This window comes from Drosophila ananassae, chromosome 2L (genome assembly GCF_017639315.1).
Source record: "Drosophila ananassae strain 14024-0371.13 chromosome 2L, ASM1763931v2, whole genome shotgun sequence".
NCBI lineage: Eukaryota > Metazoa > Arthropoda > Insecta > Diptera > Drosophilidae > Drosophila > Drosophila ananassae.
In genome coordinates, this window is record NC_057927.1 from 21,055,490 (window position 1) to 21,068,622 (window position 13,133).

Here is a 13,133-nt window from a genome sequence, read left to right on the forward strand (position 1 = left end):
GTCCTGACGTCGAATATTATTAAGTAATTCAATTATGTTTTCCCGCTAGTCATTGCTAGTTCCTTGATATTTGTCCATTGAACATGACTTTTCGAGTGGCGACGTTCGAAATCCATAGATACCTTATTCTGGCGACCACTTCCAGCCATCTTGCTTAGCAAAAAAGCCGAAATAAAGGCGCCAGCTTATTTGCAATCAATTTTCATAGAAAAACGTATCATTATCGCCAGGGAATGCCACCATGATCAATAGATAAATAGATAAATATTCTTGTTTGCAAAGATATAACTTTTGACACTATCAGTTATATATTGTTATTTGATATCAGAATTTAGTGACTCAGATTAATTTTAAATCACCAAAGAATGTAATTATTTTAGGGACTTTAATGACATTTCTTTTAAGAGAAAGTATGGATTATAGTTCAGAAGCTTAAGCATTTTTCTTAATTTCTCCCCGAGCTCATCTGGTGGCGGCTTCTTGTTATTGTTTGCTTATTTGTTGCTCTTAATGGCCGCGTCATGTCGTCTACATTGACCAAATAATGCTAGTGGCACTGCCGCTGTGGCAGCTACCATTCTGCTGGCTTGTTGCACTTAAAATGCCAACGCTGGGCAATAAAAACTGCGCTTTTGCTGCTCTTCTGCTGACCATTGTTCGGGGTACATTGTACCCAAAAGTGCCCAAAAAAAAAAAAAAAAAAGAAGAGCACATCCTAGTTGCTAGGAATAGAACGTCCTGGACACGGACGCCCAGAGGACGGAAAATTGTCACTGCACTTGCAATTGGAATTATTATTGGCTGCGATGACTTTGGCTTCTTGGCCGGACACTCCCCGAATACTCTCCAGGACTCCTAGGACTCCTAGGACTCAGGCGCGCGATTCAGCTTCTGTAGACACGTTCTGTGCGAAATGACTTTCGGTTTTATGATGCGACGTATCCATTTGACCAGGACGAGCTCCAGGACCAGCACCAGGTCCAGTAGCATCTGCAACTCCTCTTCTCCTCCTAACCGACCGGCTGCATCTCGCATATCGTTAGCAAAACTTGCCAGCAAGTTGTAAAAATGTCTTCGAAAGTCGTAAAAGTATTTCATACATTTTTGTTTTTATTAAGTTGCTCTGCTCTGTTCTGCTCTTGGTGTGGGAGTTTTCTTTTCCTTTATTTGTTGGCTTTTCCTTTTATTTTTTTTGGTAAGCAAAAAGTTTCCCTTCAAAGCTTGCTAGCTAGCTGCTACCCATATTATTGTTTATGAGCGCCGTCCGTTTTTATTTCCATTTGATTTTCATCAAGTTTACATGGTTTAGCAATAAGGGGGTCAGCTTTGACCCCTTTTTCGTCCTTATATGTATCAAAAAGCGATGATTTTTTGGGGCGACAGTGGGGACTATTATAGTTGGAATATATTTCAATTATTTATCCAAGGGTTTCATTAGGTTAGTTGAGGGGAAAGAGGTGTGATTGTAGTTTATAGGTTTATGTTCTTAGTTGAGTATTATTTCATGAACAATTCTTATAGGTATAAATAGGTATTGAACTTTGTACCTTTTGAGATAATTTTTCTGTTAAAATTTGCAAATATATCTCAGGATGTGTCTTTGGAGGGGAGCATAGAAGACTGCTCGAGAAGAAATGAATTATTTAGAAGAAAGTATTTACTTTTTGAGATAATATTTCTCTCTGAATATTCGGAGATCTATACCTCTCACAAATCTATCTTTGGAATAAACTATAAAGACTATATTTAGGGACTTTATAGAAGTATTTCCTTACTTATTAAGATGTTACATCTCTCTGAATATTCATAGGTCTACATGGAAGAGGGCCTTAGAAAAAAAATTAATTAAAGACTACTATAGAGGGAATACTACAGAAGAATGTTTGTCCATTTTGAGATAATATTTCTCTCTAAATATCCATGTATTCATACATCTCAATATATACAGTCTACATATCTATAGACTAAGACTACATTTAGGGACTATAAAGAAGTAACTCCATACCTTTTAAGATAACATATCTGTCTGAACATCCATATATCTCTATATCTCGTAAAGTATTTTTTGAAAGATGACCATATAGAAGACCATATATAGTAGACTGTTGAGGGACTATAGTATAGACGAAAGTCTGTAGCTTTCAAGATAACATTCCTTTCTGAATATGAATACATCTATATATCCCAGAATGTGTCTTTGTGGAGGGACTCTTGCCTGCAGCTGGCGCAGCTCGCAGCTCGCAACTCGCAAAATACTAAACGTCATGTGACAAACAGTTCAATAAAGTACAAAATGTGCGGAAAATCGCAAATGTCATGCGGGAAAATCTCGCAACGGGCAGCGTTTACCATTTTCCTTGAGCTTCGGGGGGTGTAGTGTGTGTGAGTGAGTGTGTAGTCGAATGGAAATGGAAAATTGTGTTTGAGCATTTCCATGCTGCAAATAAAGACGACAATTTGGCCGCAAGGCGAAAAATTATGAAATGGGTGTTTAGATGGTGGGGGGGTCTGTGATGTGAGGAGCAGTAGATTCAAGGCGGGGGCAAAAGTAAACTTAACGTGCCAGATAAATATCTTCTGACAGACAGACAGACAGACAGACAGACACACAGAGGAGAGATAAAGCCGGAGGAGCCAGAGGAAAGATAGGACCCAAGGAGTGTTGCAATAAATTTCGAAAAGCTACAAAAAACAATACCGAAAAGTGGCTTTGGCAGATTTGGTGCTGCGTGTGAAAAGTTCCCACAAGATCCGAGGGGCAATTGTGTGGGTGGTGGCTGGAGTTAGGGGGATGGAAACTGCATTTTCACTGACTGCATTCGGGGGCATTGCCGCGGCATTTGCCAGACATTCAACTTTCAACTCTTGCCACAAGCCAGAACTTTTCTCCCCGCTGCTGCTGCTGGTGTTGCTGCTGCCACTGTTTCTATTTCTATTATAGTTTCTGGTTGGATTTTCCTTTCCAGCTTCTCCCCTCCCAGCTGCCAAAAAAAGGGCAGCTGACAGTTCTGGGCAGGAGCGTGTGATCCTTGACAGGCACGTACAACCAGGGGGCAAGGCGCCAAGTGTTGCACATTTTCCGGGGCTACTAGTAGGCTATACTTTAAAGTAGAATTGTAGCATATTTTGAGATATTTTAGCAATGAAATATTCCAACTATTAGCTTGTTTAACACTTATTTTAGTTGAAAGAGTAATAATACTTTATGGCTGCTTCGCATTTTGGGAATTCAAGTGCAAGCTGGCTGGGCCAACTTTATTTTCATTTCGTCCCACGCTCACGCGGTTGTGTAATCAACATAACAAGCAACTGCCAGTTTACGAGTCTGTTAATGTCTCACACACCCACACACCCACACGCGGCGAGACGAGCTTCCTGGGCCATGTCCTGTACAAGTATATGTCTGAGCCTGGCCGCCAACCGAACGCTTCCTGCCAAAAGTGTCGATGATGCTGACGCTTAGCGGTGCTCCTGGCAAGTCGTTGCACTCATCAGAGCATCAGTTCAGCATCCTTCCTTCCATCCTCCTTTTTTTTTTTGGCGGGGAGTTAACTCGAAACTTTATTTATCCTTTTTGGCTAGAAGGTACAATGGAACAAAATGCTTTCAAAACTAATTTAATAACTTAACTTTTGGTTTAAGTAATTTATATTCTTTAGAATTCTAATTCTTTTCTTTTAAACAATTTCATTTTAATTTTAAGTTATATATTTTAATATATTCTTAGGCCCACTGTAACTCCAGTTTATGTTAATGCACTTAAATTTAGTTGGAGGCGAGTGGGCGTGGCATTGCACGGGTTGTTGCAGTTCCTGCTGCCGATGCCGCCGCATTTTATTACATGCATAATTCCGGCAGGGGACCGACCAGGTCCACTTGCCCCTCGAAGGATGGTGGATGCATCCACGGCGGCAGCCCCCATCCTGTCTGTCCATTTCCATCTGGGCGCCCCGCTACTCGTCTCTTATTTATTCGTCTGCATCGTCTGGGCCATGAAAGCGCCAAACTAATGCCGTCGAAACTAATGGTCCAATTCTAGTGGCTCGACGGCATCCTCATTTCGGCAGTAGCGTCCTGACTCTGACTCTGACTCCTGCTGCCAGCTGCCTGTTCTGTAATCCTGCCTCGCCAGGATTGTAAAATTTTCCAGTTAATTTTAGAAGCGTCCGCTTTGGCGTTCTCGTCGCGTCCTCACTTGCATTTGACAAATTAAAATTGCATGAACGGAAGTGCGGCTTAAAGTTGCGCCGGATGTGGCTGAGTCTGAGTCTGTGAGTTGCCAACTTCCTGATACTTCCTGTGGAAGCTGGCCAAATGAATTGCACTTTATACCTTTCAACAGGTGGTGGCTCAAAGTTCAAAGCTCAGTCATCCATCATCCACTTTGTTACATAGGCTTAAGGAGTAGATTATCATTCCTGAAGTTTAAAGAATTGCATATATTTTCCCAAAATACTCGTAGAGGTCCTTGCCCTCTTATGCCTCTAAAAATCCTCGCTGGCTAATGTTAATGAACTGCTGGCAGGTAGGACCTTCTCCCAGGTGGACGCACGCTCCTCTTACCTGTTGATTTATGGCGCCCACTCCAGCACTCTCCAGCCCCCGTCCGCTTAATTTGCCGGAGTTTATTAAATATGCCGGAGCTGTTCTACGTGAGTGCTGCCTGCCTTCTGCTGCATCCTGCAAGGATGCCATTAGCTGGGGGTAACGCGAAATTCCACCTCCACTTGATCACATTTCCCGGCGGATGCATTTCAGTTGCTTGTTGCCCGGGTTTTGTTTCTCCGCCGGCTTAGCTCAATGGCTCTATTTGGTAAGCCACCCCGGCATCCGCTTCAAAATATATATATTCTGGACTATCCTGCTGGCTGGCACCTCTGCTGCCAGATATTTCATTTCATTTGTGTCCGGGCAGTGACTTATGATGATGAATGTAAATGCTGCACTTTTCCCTGCACCTTCAGGCAGTTTGGCAGCACGGGATTTCACGATTTAAAGTCGTATTTGCTGTTTGAGGAATTTCCAGCTACGTGTTTGAGTCAATTGTCACGTCACAATGGTAGCTGCTCCTGCTAACAAATGTGGCAACTATTTGGCGACTCTACTCTCCTCCTCCGGCATATCAAATTAGATAACTATTCCATCGAACTGCCGGGAGCTAGCTGGTGGTGCAACAAAAGCGAATGCGTTAATAACATTTAATGGGAATGCACCGCACCGCCTTCGCCCCTCTAATGACATTTGGCCAAGTTCATTTCGATTCCTTCAACACTTTTATGGCGTTAGTCGTTTAGAGTCCGGGGGGCTGGCTAATTGAGTTTATAGTCGCTTCTATCGCTTGGCATTTCCATTCAACTGACTTTTGATCTCTAAGACATTCTTAGAAGAACATTGGTCCTTAAACTTAATTATTTTGAGAAGATTATTAACTAGATATTAGTTTAAACTTTCTAAGAATGTCTAAATATAATATATATTTTTTATAAAAATATTATGACATAAATATTTAAGATTTCTGTGACACCTCAACCCACTGTGTAGTGTTCGCTTTATCGGGGGCCTTGCATACTTTTGTGCTTCGGGATGGCAGAAAAGTTTTGCCGCCTTGGCAAGTTTTTTTTTCTGCAAGTCTTGCAGAAAATTATACAAAAGGCGAAAAGCTTAAGGGTTTCCGCCGAAGCGTGGGTGGCATGGAGCGGTGGCATGCAAATATGCATTTGATTACGCGCTCCAAACAAAGGCAAAATGATAAAAGTTGCACACCAGCCGCCGCAGAGTATGCAACGACTTTTCGTGTTGCGCACTACCACCAGCCCACTACCCCTCCCTCTCGGCTAAGTAAATTTGTGTGTTTATTTGCCGAAACCTCAGTGGCAAGCAGAAAGTTTGCTTGCAACACCCAAAAGATACGACAAAAGAACAGAAAATGTCAATCGACCAAGTGGAAAATTTTCATTAAATTAAAAAAGCGCACAATTTTCTTGCCACTTCCACAACTATCACACACAGATACACACACACACACCGAAAATTGTGGCAGAAAGAGAAAACAGCAAAAGCAAAACCCAATGAATGTGCAAAGTTTTATGTTTTTGGCTGCCGGGCGGAGATTTTCCTTTTTTCTTTTCTTAGTTTTTTAGTTGCATTGAGGTTTTCTTTCCAAGTATCTATGTATCTGTATCTGTGTGTGTGTCTTTGTGTGGGTGTTGATGATAGTCATTCCCGATTTTCAGACAAAACGAATAAATGTGCTTAGGCAAGCGAGAAAAAAAGGAAGGAATGGAAGGAGGAAAGCGAAGAAATGCAAAATTCTTATCGATGAAGAAGTGATGAGCCTGAAAATATGCAACAGTTTTTGGTGATGCTACAGTGAAAGCTAAAAAGAGTCCTTTCTTTCTTATATTTCTTAGTCAGATACTCTATAAACTTTTATTGTTTGTAGTAAAAAGAAAATTGTATCCCACTGTCCACTAACCTGTTTATATATTCCTAAATTTTTCGTCCTCGAATATAAATCCCCTTACAAATCCCTTCACAATCGAATACAAAATGTCAACCAGCCCCCTCCCCCCAACAAGAATTTTACGGCCAAGGAAACCTTTCACAATGCCAGACACAATTTGCTTAACAAAAAACCTTTTGACTTGAGCTTTTTGGGCGCTTTTGGGCCATCCCGCCGAGTCCCCGGAGGCTCGGCTCAATCAATCAAAGGACGCTTGTGACTTTGGTCCTCGTTTTGATCCTCTGGCGCTAAATAAGTCGTGTAAACTGGCAAAATATTTACGGTTCCTCCACGACGAAGGATGGAGGAGGTAGAGGAAGGACGACCTTCATGATGGCTCTAATGAAGTGTTGAATACAGCCTTTGGGCCCTTTTTGGCCAAAAGCCAATGGCAGAAAATGCGGCGTTGACAGGTCAGCAAGTCGAAATTATGCCAAGTCCCATTCCGCTTCCATCAATATCAATTTCGGTTTGGGGCTTAATTTGCCCTCGAAAAGGTTATTACAATTTTTGTTTCAGATTTGTGTGAAAAAGAAAATTGTTTATAGATTTTTGTGAGGTTTCTTGTCTCAAAAATAGAAAGACTACCTCTAATAGTCTCTAACATCTCTTTTGACATTTGTTTGCTTTCCAATTTGGCTTCATTCACTTTTTGTCAATATTTTCACACCTCAATATTTTAAGCGTGAGGAGTTTTGACTTTTCAGATTGACAGATTGATGCCGCCACGCCCCCTGTCTCCGCCCTTTTTTTTTTTTTTTTTGATTTCTGGCCCGCCGCTCGACACGAAAATGATTTTAAATTTGTTGTTTTTGGCGCTGGTCTTTTGGCGCTCTGTCATTGTCAATTATTTTTGGAGGATAAGGTAGATTGTTGGGCGCCTCGGGCTTTGGTCTGCCTTAGTACTTCTCTGTCCCAGTCCACATCCCCTCCAGCTCCAGCTCCTGCTCCGGCGCCCGCTCCCCATTGCGTGTCAGCTATACGGCGTGTATGCCTTCCTTTTTTCCGCGTCATTTTCTGAAATTGGCATTTAGTTGGCGACGAACGGGATTTACACAAAACTCACCCGCACACACACACATACAGATGAACGCTCAGAATTTCACACACATTTTTAGTGCACTGAGAGAAATGGTAGATAAGGCTATATTATCTCAAACATAAAAGAAGTAAAGATATGTATAATATGAATTTATATAAACTTATATGGAATATTTTATAAAAATATATGAAGTTTATGGTCTATGGCTTTAATTTTGAAACAGTTATTGGCTTAAAATCAAGCGGACAGGCGGACACATTAGCGGACAAGGAAAAAAGAGAGTGATATCGATTATTTCGACTTAAAAACTACTCATCCACAAAGATAATGTCTGGAAACTTAAAAGTTTCCTTCCTTCGTAGCAATCTTTACTAAAAATACTTATGATATAAAATAATGAAATTATTAAATATATTTCTCAGTACATCCTTGCATATCTGCGGTGCTTGTCTGTCTTGCGATGGTTTAGTTATACAATGGGTGCATTCACCTAAGTCCCGATGTCCCGCTGCGAATGCGACCACGGCGTAGTCTCCCCTGCTTTCTCCCGGGGAGGTGGACTACTCTTTTATCCACCTCCCCTCGGCTTGGGGCTGTCGCTCACCATTTTAGGTTTTTTCTCCAGTCTGCCGCACTTCCCTTACATGTGTGGGTTGCAAGTTGTGAGCGCTGTCTGAGCGAAAAAGTGTTGCCAATATCTGTTACTGCATCGCTGCATTTGTCTGACTGCCACTGACTGTGACTGTGTATCTGTATCTGTGTATCTGTGTATTTGTGTATCTGTGTGCGTCTCACATTTCGTTTATTAAATGACAGCACGATATCTGCAAATGAAATTTTCCTTCAACGCATTTAGCCGCTGCTCCTCTACTGCCTTGCTGCCTTCTACTGCAATTGCTGGAATTGACAGTCAGACAGATAGATTGACATTTAAGCAACACCCTAGGACTCTCCATCTCTTTCTGGTTTGATCTTTCCGTCTCTTTCGCTGCGGCATCATAAAATTTTGTGTTCTTCCCGCGAAGAGTTTCTTTTATTTGCCACAAAAGTGTTGAATAGTTTTTGGCTTTCTGACTTTTATTTTCCTATCTATTGAATAATAGAAAATCAAAGCTAATAGTTATTGATTTTTAAACTTAATCCTTATCCTTGGTACTGTCTGTTCTCTGAAAGGACCTCTTTCTATCCTGTCCCTATTGATTAGTTCCTCTTCATGGAGAAACGTAATTCCATTATGAATGATGACATGAAATGAAAGCCCTTTCTTCCGCAAAAATATTAATAAAGTGGACAAGCGGATTTGGCCAGAGTCCTGCTCCTTTCAGGACTCTCCCCTGAATTATTAGCCAGCATGTCCCCTGAGGATGAGGATGAGGTGTGGTGTCAGGAAAATCTCAGGAAAAAAACTTGCCCCAAATCTCTGTAGAAATCTTTAGCAAGTCCAATTAGACGTTTGGCAAATGGACACAGCAGATCGCAGCACAACAAAAGTCCTGCCAAGTCCTGGCAAGTCCTGGCAAGTCCTGGCAAACTAATTGTTCAACATGAAGCGGCAGAAAAAAAAGAATTGCAACCAAAGTTAGAGAGTTTGTTGTTTGTTCCGCTCCTGTGTGTTGCTGGTTTCTGCAACAATTGTTGCAAGTCAGTTGGTGGCGCTAATGAAAAACGACAGGATCTAAGGGGGAGGGCTGGCGTGGCAAAGATGGGGAAAAAAATAAAGAGAAGGATACCGCCCCTTCGTAACTGCCATTAAATTTTGCTTAATAAAGTTGCAGCTGCTGCTCGAACGGCAAACGGAGAAAAAATTGCCAAGCATCAGCACTTAATTGTTGGAAAAGTCTGGAAAAAGAGGTGGAGAGTAAATTAGGGGGTTTCCTTCTTATATCCTTTTTTTCATACATACATATACCCATTAAGATGAACTTCCCGACTAACCAACACCTGGAGGCAGTTGCCGAATCTCTCTAGAAGTTCTACCTTCCAACTTGATGTCTTGATGATGTCTTTCCTTTCGCTCAAATTGAGTTAATTAAAAGGGGGGGGGACTATATTTTCACCTGGCGAATAGAATTAATGAGTATGATGGCGGGAATCTCAGAAGCAAACTTAAATAGGAAACACCAGAATCTTCAGCGGGTGTTGTTGGGGGAGAAAGTTTTCAATTACCCAACATTTATTTTTGTTAAATTCTAATTAATGCAAAACAAAGAAGGGCGGCTCCTTGGATGGCAGGACATGGTAGGACTGGTATACTTCAACTGCACCTTAGTTTCCTTCTGCTTCGTCAGCTTTTAAATAATTTAAATTTTACGCACGCATAAATAAATATTGACTTGTGGCCGGAGAAAGCAAATTCGAACTCTCAAGTCCCAGACAGAGGCTGTATCTGAAGCTGAAGCAAATAAATATGCAAATTCTTTCGACTTTTGTTTTCAATTAACTTTTTTTTAACAGCTTCCGTTGTTTCCTGTTCTACTCAGCTCTGTTTTTTCATTTCTCTCTTTTTTTACGGCCCTTTTTTTTGTTGAAAATTTAACATTTTCTTGGCGTAACTCTGGCGGAGTGAAAAATTAGATTTCTTAAGATTTTTTCTACGGTTTTGGTATTTGTATTTTGAAATATTTGAAATAGTTATTTCATTTTAAAGCAAAAGAATCTAATTTTTGAACAATCCTCCTTTAAAAGGCCAAGGGGTATGGAAACTTTGGGTCTCCAAATTAAGCAAATTTGTTACATTTTGTGGTTCGCCTCGACTCCTGCCCTTCCAATTCCAGCTCCATCTCCCTGTGTGGTTTATGCTCCCGCTGACATTTTGAGTAGTTTTTAATGGGCTCCATCGAACCCGACAAACTTGTCGACTTTCCTCGCCGCGGGGCGTTCCGGCAATGTCCTTTCTTTTGGCCAGCTGGTGCCCACACATGTGTGTGGGTTTGGGCTTTTCGTCCTTTTTGGTTCGGTTTTCTTTTGCAACAGCTCATAAAATATTCCAGCTTTAACCGCAACAAACTTTGGCCTATTCTCTGTACAATTTCTGTGGCCTTCGGTCAATGGCCGAACTGTTTCTGGGGAAGAACACGTCCTGGAACATTCATTAACCCATTTATGGGCACTGCAGGCAACTCCCCGGATTATAATGGCTCCAACTTTGCATTATGCCTGGGAAACCCTTTCAAGTCATTGGCCACTAACTGGGATTTGCAATTCCTTCACCCTCCGCCGCTATTCCTTCCCTAATATCCTTTATTTTTCGTTTGGAAAGGTAGGGAAATGCAATTTTCCACACGACTGGCGGGTTATGAAGATGCCAAAAAGTAAAAATTCATCCTTCCTCAGACTCAGAGTCCTTTTCAATAAGCTGCAATTGAGTTAGGGAGAAGAAAAAAGAAAAGAACAATGTCGAATTTGCATAAACTCCTAGCACATATTGACTTTAAGCTGGCTTGTGGATCGCAGGGATTATGTCACGGCTTAATTCAATTAGGACAGATTACGTATACGCCACGTGGCCGTGGCCCTAAGTGAAGGCCAAAAGGTCAATGCTACGTCTAAATTTAAGACTCCCCAAGTCAACTACCTTTGAATCCAAAAACCGAAGCAATCCGCAAACAAATCCTTGATTTATGCGCACATCCTTGGGCAGCCAAAGCCAAACATTTATTTCCTTATCCACTTGTGCCAATGTGATTTCGACCCCATCCTCGGGCATCCTTCCCGAGGGCTGCTTTCAACTTTGGACTCTGGTCAGCAATCAAGACGGGCAATAGAATAAGGTACAGTGAACTCCAGTCGAGGGGGTTATAAGGGTTTCAAATAATTTTCAAATCTTTTCACAAAAATATCTTAACTTTAGGATGAGTATCTTTTTGTTTCTCATTCATAGTTCCTTTTTTCTCTTGCATAATTTTAATAAATTATAAATACCATCTCTTAATAGTTTATCACACATTTCCAAGTCCTTTAATCTCTGTACAAAGAAAGGATTCAACTTACTAAGGACCTGCTGCACCTGTTCCTTTGGCAACTCTCGGTTCGTGCGCTGCGTTGATGATGATTTACTGTTGTGTTGCTGAAAGGATTTACCCGTGTACTCGAGCGTGTCTCAACAAACATTGTGTGTGCGCATCCTGCATCCTGAGTCCTGAGTCCTGAATCCTGAATCCTGCTCATCCAGCTTGATACATAACCTTGAATGCGGTTTTGATGTTTGTCTTGCATTCGAGTCTGGCTCGTTCCTTAACCAACTCGACTTTTCCGTTTGATTATTTGTACAAATGGCCGGCATCCTTCGTCCTTAGTCCTTTGCCACTGCCACTGCCATTGCCATTGCCATTGCCATGCGAAAAGAGGATTGCATTCGTGTTCATAAATTGTGGAAGCAGCAATGGCTGCAATGGCAGCCAAGGAATGTTGCTAAAAAATTGCTGATAAATGATCTTTGCTACCGCGCGTAGATATTTTCATATTTTCCGTCCCTCGTCCTTCGTCCTCCGTCTCAAAGCTCAAAGTATCAGCCAGGAAAAGTCCTTGGTCCTTGGGCTAAGGGCAAATCAAGTTCACTGCTACATCTGCAGCTGCATTTTCTCTTCCTGATGCCGCTCCTTCTACTGGTGCTCCTGCTCCTGCTCCTGTCTGCTCGCTTTGCTAATTCCACATAAACACAGCCAAATGGCAAACGTCTGGTCTTCGGGGCAGTCTCTTCATAGTAGAGTTGCCAACTTGGCTTCTATACATTTGACTTTATTTTAGAAAACTATTTATTTTATAATATTTATAAAATTAAATGGCTCCTTCCCTGGGCCTGTAATCTTCTCTTCTGAATTATAGCATACTTTCTGGGGACTAGTTTTTCCTCAGCCTTGAAGCCAACACATATGTCCTTTTCGCATCAATCTCGTTGAGCTGTCAACGTAGCTTCAAGCCGGCAGTGGCTCTGCGGCCTCCTTAGATGTTGTCTTATTAATGACCCCGCATAATTACCCCAACCCCCCCTCCAAGTTAGTTCTCTTTTTGGTGACCCCTAAACGAGCCGTCCAAAGAAAAGGAAAAACTAATTTTCTGCTGCTGATTTCGAATTAACTCAATGAATAAATGAAGGAATCAGAGTGAGAGCTACCGAGGCTTTAATTCAGCCCATCCTTAAGGGACATCTCACTTAAATTTTTGGCTTAAATCTCGATGCATTTGGGAACATATAATTATGCCATTTGTGGTTTTAATGGAAAGCCGGTCACTCTCGGCTCTTAAAAAGTTTACGCGGAGGCTTCAATTAATTTATAATGTTTTTTATTCAAATTTATTTTTATTAGGAACCAGGGCCATTCGTAATATGGCCCTGTTGGAAGCACCTGCGACCTGAGCTAATCCCGATTGCTGGACCAAAACTTAGGGCCTCCATGAATCTGAATTGCTTTCCCCGAAATTCCTATGAATTTTCATCATTCATTTAATGTCGCCTGTCGCTGGCAGGGCGGTCCATAAAAATTTGATTGAAATGATTTCGGGCCAAGTCGTCGCCATGTCACAGAAAATACAGATAAAAGCTCTTACCTTGTGGCCTTTTCGGTTGTGTGTGTGGGAGCTCTTTATATT

The 13,133-nt window shown here is 41.6% G+C and overlaps 1 protein-coding gene across 2 annotated transcripts in view; it reads left to right on the plus strand.

Annotated features, from left to right (window-relative positions):
* Positions 1-13,133, plus strand: part of LOC6501592 (protein similar) — a 62,894-nt gene that overhangs the window by 9,834 nt on the left and 39,927 nt on the right. The gene's annotated exons all lie outside the window — the stretch shown is intronic.